The 18,238-nt window shown below is 41.3% G+C and overlaps 1 protein-coding gene across 2 annotated transcripts in view; it reads right to left on the bottom strand.

Annotated features, from left to right (window-relative positions):
* Window positions 1–18,085, bottom strand: part of PLAG1 (PLAG1 zinc finger) — a 41,582-nt gene extending 23,497 nt beyond the window's left edge. For both annotated transcript variants that reach the window (XM_066625114.1, XM_066625115.1), the window contains exon 1: window positions 17,946–18,085. The gene's annotated coding sequence lies outside the window, so the exon portion shown is untranslated. The remainder of the gene's footprint in view (window positions 1–17,945) is intronic.
* Between the last annotated feature and the right edge of the window lie 153 nt (window positions 18,086–18,238).

Raw genomic sequence — 18,238 nt, 5'->3', positions numbered from 1 at the left:
CACCTAAAGCAGTGGTTCTCACATATTTAGCACTGGGGCCCACTTTTTAGAATGAGAATCTGTCAGGGCCCACCTGAAGTGATGTCATTACCATAAGTGACATCATCAAGCATGAAAATTTTTAACTATCCTAGGCTGCAATCCTACTCACACTTACCCAGGAGTAAGTCCCATTTACTGTCATTGTTAAAAGAATATACGTATGAACTTGTTAAAAGTACAGGTCTGTAACATTTCCCCAAATGAAGTCACAAACTACGGCAGCATCAAGTCTAATACATTAAAAATATATTGAAATGAATGGGGACCCACCTGAAATTGGCTCACGACCCACCTAGTGGGTCCCAACCCACAGTTTGAGAAACACTGACCTAGAATTTTGCACTTCTGGGCAAATAGGAAAACCTATCAGAGAAGACTTTTTAAAAACCATATGCATCAAACCCTCTCTTTGATAACATAATTGAAACAAATATCCACAGTTGAAAACAACAAATTATCAAGATTTTCTTTTTAATATCCATTTCCCTGAGCAAAATGAAATTGAAGGGACAGCCTTTTACAGGGTGTTTCCTTCAGAGTATTGGGAAGAGAGAGAAAGTTCTATTTATAGATACAGAAAGTGAAAATTGGAGAGCAGGTGATACAGTCGGACAGTTCTTAAAGTAGAATCAGATCTGTGAAAGAAACAGCACTGCTTTATCAGCCAGCAGCAATACTAAAAATTGTCTTCTTCATTCACTACACTTCAACTGCCAAACAAAATTCCGAAGCAGACAGGGTGTCCAGTATTTCGCAGCCATCAAGACCCACCAGCACTCATTTAAGCAAGCATCCTTTCTGCCACATCTGCTGCCTTAGCTTTTTAAATATACAAAAGGCTAGAGAAAGGGTAATTTTGAATTTCTGAACATATAGGCGAAGGAATATCATAGCTGTAAAATGTCCATGGTATTACAAGTGGCTAAGGTTGATGATATTGCTGGTTCCAAGTTCCCTATTTGACTCAAAAGTGAAAATTCTTCTAGTTTCAGATCGTTGGAGTAGATGCCAAGCCATTCTCATCACAAAAACAGTGAGCCTGCATTATGACAAATTTCTGCTTTACATAGGCACTCTCCAACTGCTCAGTCACATAGTAATGCACCCACAGATAAGACTGGATTTTTCAGGCCTAAAAATATTCACCGTAGACACTCGCTTATAAGTCGACCACACAGATAAGCAGGTTTTGAGCCAACAATCATGGAATTTTCTATGACCCTCGGGTAAGTCAGGGGTTAAACTTAGGGGCGTGTCTGACTGTAGTTTTGTCTGATTTTACCCAAGGCCAGATCCTGAAAAATAACCTACCACTAATTGTTACCTAAGAACTGTAGTCTCTAATTTATTTAAAACATAGTAAAAGATCATAAGATACATTTTTATTCTTTTTAAAATTCTGGTCTTCACCACCTTTTTGCAAACTATCAGAGTAAGTGCACTGTAAACTACATACCAGTAAAACAGTGGTTCCCAAACTGGTATTCACGTACTCCCAGGGACACTCAACAGGACCTTTAGGGGTATTTGAAAAAGAATGGCAGAAAAAGGCAGGCCGTGTTCCAGAATGCCTTGCGAGGCAGGAAGGGAGGTAGCTAGTAGGCTGTGAAAGCCCCACCAATAGCTAGTTTTTGGGCATCAATTCATCTATGAACCAGTAATTTTTACCATCACAGTAAAAAAGCTGAAACATAAAATGGAAAGTAATCAATCACCCAGAATTTCTCAGCACACTTCTGATGCAAAACAGTGCAAAGGCAGAGTCTTCTGTTTCTCAAACAGATAAAAAGAGAAAACACTGTGATGAATACATGAAGTCTGGGTTTTCATAGAGAGGAGATGAGGGCTTGTATTGTTACAAACATTTTGCTAATATGAAGGGTACAATTTATTATTGCCAAGGGATAAGCAAGAGAAAAAGTTTGGGAACCACTGCAGGAGATCCATTAATCAAATCTACCTTTAAGGTGGACATGAGGAGAACCATGAATCAAAGACACCTTTAAGGTGTCTGGTGTGTTAAGCCAGAAGCTCTACATACAACATACAACCCCATAACACATAACTGAGAGTGCGCAATTCAATTCACAGCAGAGAGATGAGATATTTGCAACACTTTTTACTCAGAAGTAGACCCACTGCTTTCCATGGGTGTTATTCTTAAGTAATGGTGCACTGAATTGTAGCCTGGGAAGGAGGGTCCCATCCTGGTGTTTCAAAAAACAGAACTGCTTTGCAAGCGTTTGCCAAGCAGAACCAGGCTGCAACAGAAGGAAGGAGAATAAAAGGTTAACTTTGGCTGGAATGTCCCTGGAAAGTAACTATAGCAACTAAAGAGGTGCCTGCCTGAGCTGAGCAACAGGGCAGCTGAGAAACAACACTGTTCAGAGTTGAAAGGCTCTGCCCTGTAACTGACCCAGAGATAAGGCAAAGTGATAATTGGAACTTGATTACTTGGCAAAAATTTCATGCACTATACACAAGTATATATGGTAGCTTTTAATTATGAAACTTACATAAGCATTAATTTGAAGAATGGCCACAGATACTTTAGAAAATGAACCTGTTTCATTTAGTCTTATGAAACACAGAGCCCCCAACACGTGTCACAAATATTTTCACTTTAATGTCCAAATCTAGAGCATTACTTCCAGACTGACACAGTCATACCAATGGTGTGTGTGCTGCATCCTGCAGTGGGGGGGACGGGACAGTGAAGGAGACCTCCTCAAGGTAAGGGAACGTTTGTTCCCTTACCTTGAGGCTGCATTGAAGCTGCATCAGTGCTGTTAAGCTGGATAGTATTCAGCCCTAAGACTGTAATCCTATGTATACTTGAGAGTGATCTAGTTCTACTCAGTGGAATTTATTGAGGATACATGCATAACATTGCATGACATTGAAACAAGGGAAAGGTTACATAGACAAAGGTTGTACAGTTCCATGAGACACTAAATGAGCCAAAAATTGAGATGAAAAAGATGCAGTAGCCTGCCTCCTGACCCAGACAAAATTAGCCCTCACTGCAGTTATGTTTGTCTTCATCGGTACATCCTTTTATATTCTACCATATGAGTGAATGATTACCATACATTCATATATGGAGGAAAATACATGTATACATTACTTGAGAGGCAAGTTTACATTTCACCTATACCTAGCCATCGTGCACCCAACTTCTACTTCACTGGTCTGGTCTGGTATGAGTAATATAGTGTTTTTCAAACTGTGGGTTAAGATGCACTAGGTGGGTCACAAACCAATTTCAGGTGGGTTCCCATTCATTTCAGTAATTTATTTTTAATATATTAGACTTGATGGTCCTAAGATATGTGACTACATTTCAGGAAATGTCACTGATCTGTACTTTTAACAGGCTTCTATGTATATGCTTTTAACAATGATAGTAACTGGGACTTCTGGGTAAGTGTGAATAGGATTGCAGCCTAGGATTGTGAAAAATTTTCCTGCTTGATGTCACTTCCTGTCATGACATCACTTCTGGTGGGTCCTGACAGATTTTCATTATAAAAAGTGGTTCCTAGTGCTAAAGTTTGAGAATCACTGGAGTAATATATTAGCTAAGGGCCAATAAACTGACATTGTGGAGATGCTGTTGGCAAATGGTTCACCTGCACTGCTCTGTTTTGGTTGGGGTCCTAAAGGACATGACTTATAGTCCTGGGGTATTATTAAACTTAGCCACTTCCTGGAAGTCAAAGCAGCCTTGAGGGTATGAAGCTCTTTTCACTAGCTAAGTCTGGAACAGCAGCTAGCCTGGCCACAGTTATTCCCTACTAAAATCACAACTGAATCATTGTAATTGGCTGGATGTGGGCCTTTTGTAGCACCGGAACCCACTTTTTAGAATGAGAATCTGTCGGGACCCACCAGAAGTAATGTCATGATCAGAAGTGACATCATCAAAGAGAAAATTTTTTAAGAATCTTAGGCTGCAATCCTACCCACACTTACCCAGGAGTAAGTCCCATTTACTACCATTGTTAAAAGAATATACACAGTAGCTTGTTAAAAGTACAGGTCTGTAACATTTCTCCAAATGCAGTCACATACCTTGGTAGCAACAAGTCCAATATATTAAAAATAAAATATTGAAATGAATGGGAACCCACCTGAAATTGGCTAGCAACCCACTTAGTGGGTCCCAGCCCACAGTTTGAGAAACACTGATCTATGCTCAATTCAAACTGCTGTTTTAACCTTAAAGCCTACACACATGGTTCTCCAAGGGCCTCCTCAGAGTAAGCCTAACTTACAGAGGAAAGGCAGGTGTGATTCAACTGTGGTGCCTCAACTCTGGAATGCTCTCCTTAGGCAGCACTGAGCCAGGTGTCTTTGTCTCTCTCTAATTTTTCTGCTGCTTATTTAATTATGCTATTATGGAAAAGCATTTTTAATTAGCTGATCTTGAATAGTTAGTTTTGAATAAGAAAGGCAGAATATACGTATTCTTAATAAATATCTGGTGTGTGATCTGAGAAGTCCTTTGTATTACCTTGATTTCCAAATGGACATTTTATCTGTCTATAATCTCTCATCAAAAAGTACACTTACATTCCATGTCTCTTCCCAGCACTGTTGTTCCATTTCAAGATTAGGGGCAAAACAGAAAAAAAAAAACACTGGTGTTGACTAATTTCAATACTTCATTTTTTGTCATAAAAGTTGCATCTAAAGTGTTTTATAACAGCAAGAATAGAAAGGTCTGCAAAATTGCAAATCCAAAAACCAGAAACAGCCAGGAGTTCCAACAACAAAGCCAGGCAAAATTCCACATAAAATAGTCAATTTCATCAGGAAACCCTTTTAAGGGCCCAATCTTATCCAATTTTCCAGTGCCAATGGAGCATGCACTGCATCCTGAGATGGGGAGGCAGTCACAGAGGCCTCCTCAAGGTATGGGAACATTTGTTCCCTTACATCGGGAGTGCATTACGGCTACACCAGTGCTGGAAAGTTGGGTAGGATTGAACCCTAAACCAGCAAACATTATTATATGAAGCTAGATGCAGCTTAACAGACAAAGGGTTCCACAATGTAGGTGCAACTACAGCCAGTGTCATTTCAGCTCTAATACTATGAAGGACAGGACAACAAGCCATTTTCAGCAGTTTTCATACATGCAACATTACATGCAACATACATTACATGCATTACATTGCAACATTACATGCAACATACATGCAACATTAAAATGTGATTTATTTGTCTTTAACTAGTCCAGGATATTCAGAAGAAACAGAAGAGGTTTCAGCAGCTGTACTAGAAGCCTGAGCATCTGCTCAGCAATTGGTATACGCTAATTTGTGGATCATATTAATCCTGATCTTTATTTCAGCAGCTGTATTCATCAGGTAGCAACAACATGTCAGCCTGCCATCTAAAATAAGTGTTCAAACATCTCTGTTTTTATTTTGCTTGATTATTGAAGACTTCTGTGTATCCAGATTCCCTTGACAAATTTCATTACTAATACTACAGGTGGAGCCTATTTATCCACGTTAGTTCCTTTCCATGACTCGGCTCGATTAAACAAAAAACACATTGTGCTAAATGCCATAGAGTTACGCAAATTCGCTGCAGCCTGACACCTCCGAATGGAAGGAAACTAAGGCAGCTGTTCTCAATCCCCTTCCCTCCATACTCAGCCCTCCTGTTGCCAGCTGTCCCACTTCTTTCCCAGGTGAGATGCTGAACTTTTCAGAGTCCAGCCCTATGCATTTCTACTCAGAAGGAAGCCCCATTATAGTCAGTGGGGCTTACTCCCAGGAAAGTTTGGAGAGGATCATGAGCTATATCTCATGCTTTGCTTGGTGGGAAGGCTTGCTTGTGTAGGTGACTGCATGCATCATGGGGGGGGGGAATTCAGCAAACACTCCCTGGGTTTTTAAAGCAATCCCCTCTGTTGCTACCACACCTGCCCCTGTGTGTGTGAGAGAGAGAGAGTGAGAGAGCTCCACCTTGCTGCACATGTTCTGGTTACACATGGTTTTCTGCCCGCCTCTTTGCTGGCTCAGGGGCTCCAGGAATGTTACTGTTCCTTCAAAAGGGGAACCGCTTCCATGGCTCCAGGGGTATTCTCTGCCTGGGCAAGGCAGAGCCTTTTTGCAGTGTTTTGGGCTGCCTGGAAACGGAGCAGTGGCATCACTAGGATTCGTGTCACCCGGTGCAGGAGCTCTGCATGTCACCCCATGCAGTGGGCAGGGCAACGCCCCAGATGGTGTTTGTGGTGATGTACCATTGTCCCACCCCACTGGTTTTTTGGCAGTACCTTTTCATAGAACATAGATATTTCAATGTGGTTTGTTTCACTGCATTCTGCATGAAATTACGCATTGATATATAACATGATGGTATTATTCCTCCAAATTCTGATTTTAGTGATTTTGAAAACTTGTGGAGTCACAAACACATCAACTTACTAACACCTTATTGTAGCAGTTCTCATACTTTTAGCACTGGAACCCACTTTTTAGAATGACAGTCTGTCCAGGACCCATTGGAAGTGATGTCATGGCCAGAAGTGACATCATCAAGCAAATTAAAATAAATAATTATAAATAGTTACATTAAAATGAAACAGATAAATAAGGGGGAGCCAGTCCTGTTCCACCAAGTGAGTTTCCTCTGTAGTCTGCCTGCAATAACAACCCCCCAAAAGAATCAGTGAGATCTTCAGCCCTCCCCAGTGCGCAGTTTAAAGTCCTTCTATTTCAACCACATCAATAAAAAGACCCACCTGACTTTACAAGTCTGAGAGCACAATCCTATGCCTGTCTACTCAGAAGTAAGTCCCATTAGAGTCAGTTAGGCTTACTCCCAGGAAAGTGTGGGTCAGATTGGGCTGTGAGGGAAACTTTGCAAGTGCAAAATAAAAAACTTTCCCCTTACCAGTTCAAGCCTCTTTGTTAGTCCTTTCTAGTGGGGGAGGGGGAAAGGCTGCCTTCTGGGGCTTTTGTTGCACTCCACTTCCATTGGATCGGGACCATTCTGGTGTCCTCATATTCTTTGCCTGGCCTGACCACCAGACAAGGCACATCTGCCTACTCGTAAGTAAATGCTACATGAGGCTGCTTCGCTTCCCATAGGGCTCCATACACTTGCAGGTGGGGGGGAGGGACCTCCTCCTCAGGTGTTTTTGGGACTGCATTCATTGGATCAGGACCATTCTGCCATTGGAGTCCTCTCAGTCTATCCTTTTGGATGGAGCACAGCAAGGTTGCCTACTAGTGAGTAAACGCAGCCACATGGCTTCCTTTCCCTTCCCATAGAGCTGAATACACTCGCAGCTGGGAGGGGGAACCGCCTTCTCGGGTGTTTTTTGGGGGCTGCACTCATTGGATCAGGACCATTCTGACGTTGTTGGAGTCCTCTCAGCCTGCCCTTTTCAACGGACTAAGGCAAGTGTGCCTACTCATGAGTAAATGCAGCCATGTAGTTTCGCTTGCTTTCCATAGGGCTGAATAGGGACCTCCTTCTCAGGTGATTTTTAGGGGCTGCATTTACTGGATCAGGACCATTTTGGTGTCCTTGGATTCTTGTCAGCCTGCCCTTTCCAACAGACTATGGCAAGTATGCCTACTCACAAGTAAACACATGATACTTTCACTTTCCATAGCACTCTATGCATTTTTTCCTTCCAGTTTTTTGGCCATAACTTTTGAACGAAAGGAGCTATCCCAATGGGGTTTCTTGCATTGTGTTCCGCTGGCCATTCCACATCCAACCGTGTATGGCACGACATGGTAGCTCCTCATGGTGCAATTTTAGCGCATCACCCCCAGGGCGCGTCACCCCCCAGGGCGGGTAACCTGGTGCGGCCCACACCCCCTGCACTCCCCTAGTGACGCCACTGAAATGGAGTGAGAGGCTAGCGCAGGGCAAAGGAGGCAAAGGTGTGTGTGACTTTCAGTACCCCCACCCCATTTGTTGAGACAAATCCACAGATAAGAATTTTCAGTCAATTCTTCTGTCTTGGATTGCTCCTCAAAGTCCCAGGTAGAAAAGGCAGGTTGAGATTGTTCTGTAAAACCTCCAGTTTAGTGTCCATTTAAAACATATAAAATTGTATCTTACTGCTCGGTGTACCAAAGATACAAGTAGAACATTCTGTTAGAGATCATTAGTATTTTACGAAGTCTGGAGCTCAGGAAACCTAAGAAAGTACTGAATACACAGGACCCAAATATTACAAATCAACTTCTCGGTGAACGTTTGGAAAATGTCATTTGCATTAGACATATGACAAATAGATGTATACAACATCTTCACAGGAATTGCAATGCAAGCAGGCCCCTGCATCCACAAAGGTTCCATTGCAGATGCCCCACGGATACCATGATTCTGCAGATACCAAGGACCAACTTTAAAAACATTTACAAAGTGAAAAAACAAGCCTCCAATAATCTTCCCGACCATTGCACGGTGAAACCCGCTGTGATTTCAGGGCTCCAGGCAGTCTTCCGAGTTCTATAGCCTCCTCCTTGTTACACAGAGACCCTTCTATTCACCCAGGCGTGCATAGTGATGCATTCTGGGACAAAACTGGGCAAAGGAGGAGCTTCTATGTGACCAGGAAGAGGCTTCAGGGAGCTGGAACTTCCTGGAGTGCTGAAAATGCAGCTGTCATGCTGCACAATGGCAGGGAAAGCTATTGGTGGCTTGTTTCTTCACTTTGTAACCCTTTTTAAAGTCCTGCCATTAAAGTTCCCATTATCAGTGGAAACTGTGGATAACTGAAACCCTGGATGCCACGAACCGCCTATACTTATACAATTTGAATAAAGCACAATGTTCTTTAGTTAGGTTTTAATAATTAATGGTACAATCCTATACATACTTATATGAAAGTAAGTCCCACTAAACTCAGTGGAACTTACTTCTGATTAGGTATGCCTAAAATTGCAAGGGAAGGAAGTTTTCTATTCACAACTAGAATAATTCAATTTTGAGGGTAAGTTGATACTAAGTTACTTTTCACAAGTACAGCTTTTAGGTACTACTGTTAGCCATTGTATTTCAACTAATTTAAGTTCCAAACTTAGATAGCTGAGATTTAGATTTGCTGTGATAGGATTTACTTAGGATTTACTTAGTTCAAAATTAGGAGCAATCGATTGATTTCTCTTCTCAAATTAAAATTCTGGCACTAGAATCTTATTCACTAGGATGAGAACGTAGGAAAATCTTGGATAATGTGAGTAAACTATGAGACTCTAAGACAGGAGTGACCAACTTTAGGACTCCTGGACCTTTAACAATAGTGTAGAAGACGGAATGGCCAACTTTAAGATACCTGGACCTTTAACTGTAGTGTAGAAGAGGGCATTTCAGCAGGTACAGCTTGTCATCTCACAGACAAGCTGCACCTGCTGAAATTCCCTTCTCTACACTATTAAAGGTCCAGGAGCCCTAATGTTGAAAAGTTGGCCACCCCTGCTCTAAGAGAATATATGCACGTGGTATAGGACACTGGATGCAACAACAGTGCCCAATCTGGAGATGTTGGGGATTGAACCTGGGTTCTTTTATTTGCAAAACATATGCTCTACCACTGAATTATGTTCCCTCCCTCAAAATACCTTGGACTAATCATACACACACACCACTTAACTTACTTCACAGGGCTACTGTGAAAATGTGACTGGGGAGATTGATGTACATTGCCCCAAGATCCCTAATGGACGGGGTAAAAATAAACTTATTTATGTTTTCAATTAAAGTTAAATTACACAAGATATTTTAACACTACAAATAACTAATTTCATCTTCCAAAGTTTATACATTATGAAAGCAACTCATTCTCTGTGAAGATTTTCCATGGATGCTTCCTTTCAAGATACTTAAACTGAGCAAAGGCTGTTATTTTGCATAAACATATTGTATGTATCTAAACTAAAATGCAAGGTCTACATATACCAGTTTAGAATTTTTTTTTTTAAATTCAAGATAGATAACTTGCAGCACGATCCTATGCAAGTTTACTCAGAAGCAGGTCCCACTGTGTTCAGTGGGGCTTACTTCATGGACATCTGCCTAGCACTGCAGTCTAAATTATCCATTTTATTTAACAAGAGCCTGAAAAATTAAGTCAATGAAAAGCTAAATTTGCTTCAATAAGGAGAACACACACCAGCTTGACCAAAGGAATTAAAAGGAGAGGGGACTAAGCAGATCAGTTTGCTCTTTCCAAAGTACTACAGGGGAAATACCTTCTTAGAACCACCTAAAATGGTACAAAAGAGTAAACAAACTTTCAAGATCTCAAAAATTATTCCTAAGGCTAGATGTTATGGGAAAAAAAGAGTGCTTACTACTTGTGACATTTTTAGTTGGCTCTAATAAATTACCCCACTGTGGGTTTTTTTGCTTTTTTTTAAATGGACCAACATAGCTAGCTACAATTTTTCAAGAGTATCTGACTGCAATTAATACGCCAAGGATCTTTATCCATTATTCAGAAAGGATGAAGTTTGCATAGAACTATACTCAAGGGATACCCATGCCAAATGCACATGTTCAATGATTACAACTCCATATATGACTAATGTTAGCACTAAAAAAATACACTTCTGTTGTATGCATGTGGGAAGTGGACACAAGAGTTTGGAGAACAAATCTTCATTTTAACTTTCACAAGGAGCAGCAGAGAATGATCAAGATCAGCAACAGGATTTTAAGATTTATAAAATACACACATATTCCAGCACAAAAGCTATCATGCACTTTAGAACTCAAGAGACCACAATTATGCACTGAATTGCACTGCATACACATTTATGAAAAGACACATTTACTTATTTAAAAGATACCCTGCCCTTCCAGACTTCTAGGAGCTCAAGACAGCTCACATCTTAACAGTGCTCTGTTTATTGCAGTCATTGGATTTAGACTTTAGTAGCAATCCCAATATAGTCACAGACTAATAGGGCTGCGATGGGGAAATCACTCAGCCTTCTATAGATTATACAAGAACTGATGTGATCAACCAATGCTGTTATTCATCCTCAGGATTTGGGATGGGTCCAGCTGTAAAGTCATTTATTACAGATAGTATGCAAGTCCAGTTTCAAAATGTATATATCCCACTACTGTTAGCTCTAATAGAAAGCACAAATGCATTCAGCAACATTTTCTTTAAATGGATAGAAATGCATTTTGTAAATTCTGTTTAGGATAAAGGTTGAATGGTTTAGTATATACATATTTCTATCATGAAGACATTGAAAAAATATGCAAGATCCAACTTAATTGGCATTTTTCATAAACAAGCAGTGTGAGTTGTTCTTTAACTGCATGGTTCATAGTTTCTTAAAGTCCCCTAGAGGCGAGCAATTAAGCCTACATTAACTGTACTCTCTTCCAACAACTAAAATCAGGAGTACCAATAACTGTTAGACTGACCAAAGTGTTATAATTGTAGAAGGCTTAACTTTTTGTTTACATTTAAATGGACATTAGAATATTAAATTTATAGGTAATCTCTGAAGCAAGACAAGTATAACTCCTGTGCTAGTTAGAGTGATAACTGATACTGTTCTTTCATTAGCATATAGCCAGCCCTTTCAAGGTACATCCTCATACAAATATGGTGGTGCTTTACTTTTAGTATAGATAAGGAAAAAAAATGTATATATGAAGTAAGCAGATTTATTACCTAAAAGCCTGTTTAAAAGGTATACAAATTAGTACAACTACAAATTACATTTATCAGATGTAAAAACATAACATTTGATATTGGATTCCAAAACATATCCATTCTTTTGTAACAGAAGCATTTTATAAAATTATCTTCAAACAAGTATCTAGTTTCTTTGGCAAAAGACATTTCTCCAGACTATTAGCAACTCTTCTAAACATCTCTTTAAAAAAAGTCACCATTATTTAGCTAAAATAGCTAAGAAAGCCAAGATTGTAAACAGTAGCACAGCAACTTTCAGTAGCATCACATTCAGCAGCATCACACATTCTAAGTATCACTTTTACATATGACATGCACTTTATCTATCAACACAAAACTAGTTCCTTCCACTTCTCAAAAGTTACTTGTAGAATGTTGCAGCAATCTCTCAATATCACAAACACACAAAACACACATAAATGAATATGGAGTATCACTATTATACTTCTCAAACAGAAATCTACATTTTGTAATATGCTATTCTGCTGTGTTGTGACTAATTCACAAAAAAAATCAACAAATGAAACTCAGTCACACTACAACAAAGTAATATTTGTAATTAAAATAAAAGATTAAGGATTAAAAGCCTTTCAGTCACACAAAGTCAATATAATACTCATAGTATTTTTGACTTTATGATGCTATTGTGGCATTAAAGAGTAAAAGTGTGTTTTTAAAAAGAGTTACTATTAAATGAGTTCAAGTCACCCTATCAGCAGAGGAATCAGATCTCAGCTTTTTAAAAATTAGTTTTAACCCCCCAAAAGCTGACAACTAATTCCCATTAAACACTTTCTAATCTGATTTCTAGGGATATTATCCACAAAGCGACACATTTGGCACAATGTGCAAATAAGATTATAACAGCTTAGTGCAAGACACTTTTTGCTCTATACAAAATTCCTTAACTTTTAAGGGGAGAAGTGCGTTTTTTCTTAATATTCCCCCTCTTTCCTATTTTCACTTAACTCATCAGTTTTAAATTTTTGATAGGAACATTTAAGATACATGTATTAGAAAATTATGCTTGTTCAAATGCAACCTGTTCTCGCCTGAAAACTATAGCAGGTGTATCTACTCTCAGTTATAACTTTGTAACAGTTCTGAAGTCAATAGGATTATGGAACTGACAAAAGGTACACATATTAGCATGAGGAATACACATGTCTCAATATACTCAAGTACAGAACAAATATTTTAAAGGCATTCTGAAAGATAATAAATTTGCTTATCTCAGTAAACTTAAGAAGTAGTAAATATGATACATTTAAATACTAACCAGCTTTCAAATTTGCACAATGTTCACATATATTCATCATAGGTTTCCAGCATTCATAAGAACTACTATGTAGAAATGTTTAAAATATAATGGCAACAATTATACTTATATGAGCTCAAATATAGTACTTTCAATTAATAAAATGGTGTTGTGAAAATTTTATTTCAGAATAAATAAATTATATATATCATGCCTTAAATAAGAGTTACTGGCAATGTACAGTTCAGAACAACCAACAACAAGATAAAATATCAAACAATTATGTATAAGAACCCAGACTAACATACATCACAGGTTGCTTACTGGAAGGTTTTCATATATCTTACTCTTGGTACTAGTACCTAGTTACAGAATAGCCACACAAGCTCAGATATACTAATGCACTATGGACAAAATTTAAACTGCAACTTATCCAATAGTAAACAGATAAAACTAGGTACATAATTAAAAGAAAAACAATGCTAATATTTTTTAGAGGAAAGCATTCTGTCTACTCTGATTCTATCCACAAATTCACACCATTTACAAATCAAGCACTAGACCACAACTGCCTCTTAGGTTTTCTTCCTAATATAGACATTCTCCATTACTGAGATGTTTTACTTGCTTAATGCTGTACTGTTCATCATGTGTTAGTTTTCAAACACATATTCTATGTCCAATTAGTACTACAAAATATGACATTGTTCTAATATCTGAATGTGAAATAGTTCTCAAGGTTTTTTAAAGAATTGGTAATTGGATAAAGATGGTCAGCAACTCACTGGACAGATATTGTATTACTTTACCAAACACAAATGAATGATACTTGCAGATAGTTCTTGATACTTGCAGATAGTTCTTTCAGAAATATTTTTTTCAGATCTTCCTTTTTACACTATAATGCATCTCTCATTGCAAGTTATTACATGTTACAGCTCTAAAATACCACAGTTTCAATAGTATCTAATTAAAAGTAGAAAGTTTAAATATCAATATTGGAGACAAGCAGATGAAATCTAGGCCATAGATTATACCATTATAAGATGTTGTTAAAAGAAAGGTTTAACTATAAGACCAATTCACAACATGCATGAATCAGATGAATGACTTATAAAGTGAACAACTTGAAAATATCTGTACTAATTTAACACAGTAAAATTATGCTGGTATAACATCATTTAAAAAAAAAAAAAGTGTTTAGTAAGAGAACCGCCATTAAATTCTGTATGCAAGCAGATAAAGATGAAAAACCAAAGTTAACCTCATCTGCAAAGGTTTTGCTCAAGGAAAGAAGAATCATACAGGAGTTTGATCACAGCAAGATGAATCCAAAAAACTTTCAGACATCTTGGAAGAAACTGCAATGTTAGAATTTTAGCAAAACTTTTAGAATTCACATAATTTCATAAAACACTGTTTGGAACAACCACAAGTTTTTTTACCTCAGTTCAATAGTTTAGATAAATTTGAATCTTTTCAGATCAAAACACCTTTACTAGCCACCAAAAATACACTTGTTTTAAGTTCTAGATAAACTGTTTCAGGTTATTGTAATCCTTAAATTTTAAATACATAAAATCAAGGATTCTATAGCTAACTTTTACCCATCTCAATTTCAAATGCAGTGCTCTGACACACTTATAACAGAAATTGAATGTTTCTACAAATGGACAACTTTCATAGAAGAGAAAAATAAATAAATTCAAATTAGAGGTTCCAGAAAAATACACTTCTCCTACAGTTTACTTACCAGGATAAAACTGAGGATCCTCAAAAACAAGTTATATACTTATCTATTTCTACAAATCATCTTTACAGTCTTGTATTATAAAAGGACTACTAGACTTTATGTTCTTCTGGGGGAATGTGACAATTCTTGTCACACACTTACTGTTTTGGATGCCTGTGATGAACCTTTTGTGTTTCACAAACTCTGTAATCTACAAATATTTAAGATAAGATTTGAACTCTACAGGTTCAATTCCTATTCACTATCCTAGATGCACCTATGAACTCAGTGTCTTTAACCAGCTGATGAAAATTACGTATCTACAAACACTAGTTACTCAAGTGACATTCTTAAAACATATGGCATGCATCAGCCATTTGCCAAGTTTCTGTTTGCTTTCAGGTCTTTATCGTTTAAATTATAATAGAAGAAAAAGTTTATAGCAAAAAATGAAGACCTCTGTAAAAAGAAGAAATGTGCACATAATTCCTTCATTGTTATGCACATTAAGAAAGAAGTTAATCTCTTATCTATGATCAAGAAATAATTTATGTGATTTAATCTCCAAAACTGAATCATTGGGCAATTTGGTGTTTTCTTGGAACTATCTTAGTCAATTACTACTCTAGAACACATTTTATATGGAAGGTACTGGCCGCAAAGTACTAAAGCTACAGTACTATGCACACAGGTGTCAAATCCACTAAACACAGAGGCACTTCTAAATAAAGAAGTATGAGATCAAACTACAAATGCAGTAGACAGCAAATCAGCTTTCCTGATATAAGGTAAATGGAAGTAAAATTGATGAAGTGTCTCTCAAAATGTAGTCCATCTCTTTGGACACAATACTTGCTATTGACTTCAATTTAGATTTAAATCTAGGTAAGATTTAAATCTAGAAAGAGCAAATCTAGAAAGAGCAAATTACTTTAATAAAAGTGTAATTGTGCATGAGCAAAACATTAACTGATATTTTTAAAGAGCACTATTCTACTGACCAGAAGCATTTAAGCTATGTCTATTCAGACAAGTGTTATCATCAAAAGTTTTACATTCTACACATCAAATCAATGAAGAATAGTCCAGTGGAATGTGGCCCCAACCAAAACATCTGGTGCCAATCAACAAATATTAGAAGTGTGGCTATATAAAGGGTACTTATATTTTTGAATATATTTCAACAGATTTAAGACTAGGAATACAGCAAGTATTGATGGACTCCAAGTATGAAGGCTGTAAGCTTGCTTTTAGTTCACCAACTGTGCTATAATTCAAGCTCTATGTACAAATATGAACACCATTCACAGGTTCAAAGTAGAAATACGTTTTCATTTTTAACTGATACAATGCAACCGAAGATACTCAAATACAAGTAAGGTGCGAATCCATGTCTTCAAAATGGCTTAAAAATGATACTGTAAAGGGCTACTGCACTTCATGCATTCCTCTGGGGGACTGAGAATTACCAAGACAATACTACTGTTTCATATTAGGCCACTGTAGGCTACCTCCATTTCTGCAGACATCCCTCCAAAGATCAGTTTCCGGGATACAGTATTTTAATCAAAATGCAGCAACTCCACGTCCCTGGGGAGTTCACACACATCCCAATATGCTTGGGTCCCACCAGTATCTATTTGTCCTACAAAGGATCTCCATTGCACATCAATCCCATTGGAGTAAATCAACTCCATCAGTGCAAGCAGTGACTGACCTGCCCTCAGAGGCCGATTTCTGCCTTGACACTTTAACAAGGCTTTGCTTCAGCACAGGTGGGGATGGCTAAGAAAAAAAGAGAAGCTGTCCCTTTAAGATGCCCTCCTCTGCGCCTGATCCCACGTGGAGCCAAACACTCGCAGCACTTTCCCACTAACTTCTGTGGGATGCCAGACAAGGCACCCTTCGGAGCCAAGTCAGACTGGGAGCCCGCAGGTGAAGGGCAGCTGCTCCCCAGGTGCACGAGTGCTCTCCTAGCACCGACCTCCAGCGCCTTTGCGCCGCCTGTGGAGCAGGCGCTATGCAGGCAGGGCCACAGGCGGCCCTGGGACCCCCGCGCGGGGAGGGCTTCCTCCGGCGCTCGGCGCGTCCCGCTCGAAAGGGGAGAAGGCGATCCGCAGGTCTCAGTTTCGCGCCGTCGCCCCCCGCCCCCGGCGGGAGAGGGCAGGCAGGGAGCCGGCGGCCAGCAGCGCTGCTCCTCGGCCGCAGCCCGGCTCTGCACTCCCACCTCCCACCATTCGGGGAGAGGGCTTCTCCCGTCCCGCATTGTCGGGCGTCTCCGAGGGGCATCGGCCGCAGACCGGCGCCCGGGTTAACTCCTTGGGCCCTGGGGGGCCCCTCGGCCCACCCGGGGGCCGACGCCGCCCCGCCCGGCCTCCCGGGGGACGCGGGGCATTTTTGGGGATTTTTTGGGGCTATTTTTTCGGCTGCTCCGTCGGTTCTCCCTCCATTTTGGTTGTTTATGATACTGACAACAAGCTGTCCCCGCGCTCCCGCTCGCGCCCTCCCTCCTCCCCTCGCTCGCTTGCTCGCTCGCTCGCCCCGCTCCCCCGTCCCCTCCCCGCACCCGGGCAGGGGCGAGGGGAGTCTTCGGGTCGGCCCCCGCCCGTCCCTCGCGGGGGGGGGCAGAACTCTCGTCCGCCGCAGAGGGCGAGGGCAGGGCGCTGCTGCCCGAAAGAGCGCCAGGGCCCCCCGGCGCCAGAGCCCCGGGGCCCCCGACGCCCGCAGGGCGCAGTGCGGACCCCCGGGCACGTTTCTGCGCGGAGCGGGACCGGCTGGGCGCCACCGGCGAATTTATATTAATTTTCTCGCATTTGGGGGCAGCGCTGCCAGCTCTTCCGCTCCGCCGCCGCCGCTGTCACTGCGCTCGCAGCAAGGCGCGGGGGGGCCGCAGAGAGAACTTGGCGAAGTTTGCGCAGAGCCCGAGCGGCGGCGCCGGGAGGGAGGCGACCCTCGCCAGCCCCTCTGCTGGCTGCGCGGGGGGGCGGGGAGGGGGCAGGAGGGAGGCTCAGCCCGGAGCCCAGCACAGGCAGGCTCGCTTTTCGGGCGCTCTCCGGGGAGCCGCGCAAACTTTCCCTGCCGCCGCCGCCCCCGGCCCGGCCCCGCTGCTCTCCTCTCCTCCGCTCTGCCCCCTCCAGAATTTAAATCGCCCTCGTATCCCCCGCCGAGCCGAGCCGGGCTCTCGGCTGCCGACCCGCCGGCGGCAGACTCACCGCGGAGCCTCAGCATCCCCGGGGCGCCTCCTTCCCGCGCTTGGCGGGGCCCTCCGCCTTCCCTGCCATCTTCGCCCCGCACTCGGGGCTGGACGCGGCGGGCCTGCAGATTGTTTGCTTTCCCCTCTTTCCAGCAGCCATTGTAGTGTATGCGCTGCGGTGCAGCCCAACCTGCCCCACACGCCGCGCCCACCGCCCGCCGCCCACACGCGCGCCGGTTGGCCGCCGCCCCCGTCACTCAGCCCGCTGGCCGCGCCCAGGCGGCGGCGCCTCCGGCCCGCCCGCGGGTCCCG

The sequence above is a fragment of the Tiliqua scincoides genome, chromosome 4, assembly GCF_035046505.1.
Source record: "Tiliqua scincoides isolate rTilSci1 chromosome 4, rTilSci1.hap2, whole genome shotgun sequence".
Taxonomy (NCBI): Eukaryota; Metazoa; Chordata; class Lepidosauria; order Squamata; family Scincidae; genus Tiliqua; species Tiliqua scincoides.
Note: the sequence above shows the minus strand (reverse complement) of the source record. Positions and strands in the feature narration are given on the sequence as shown.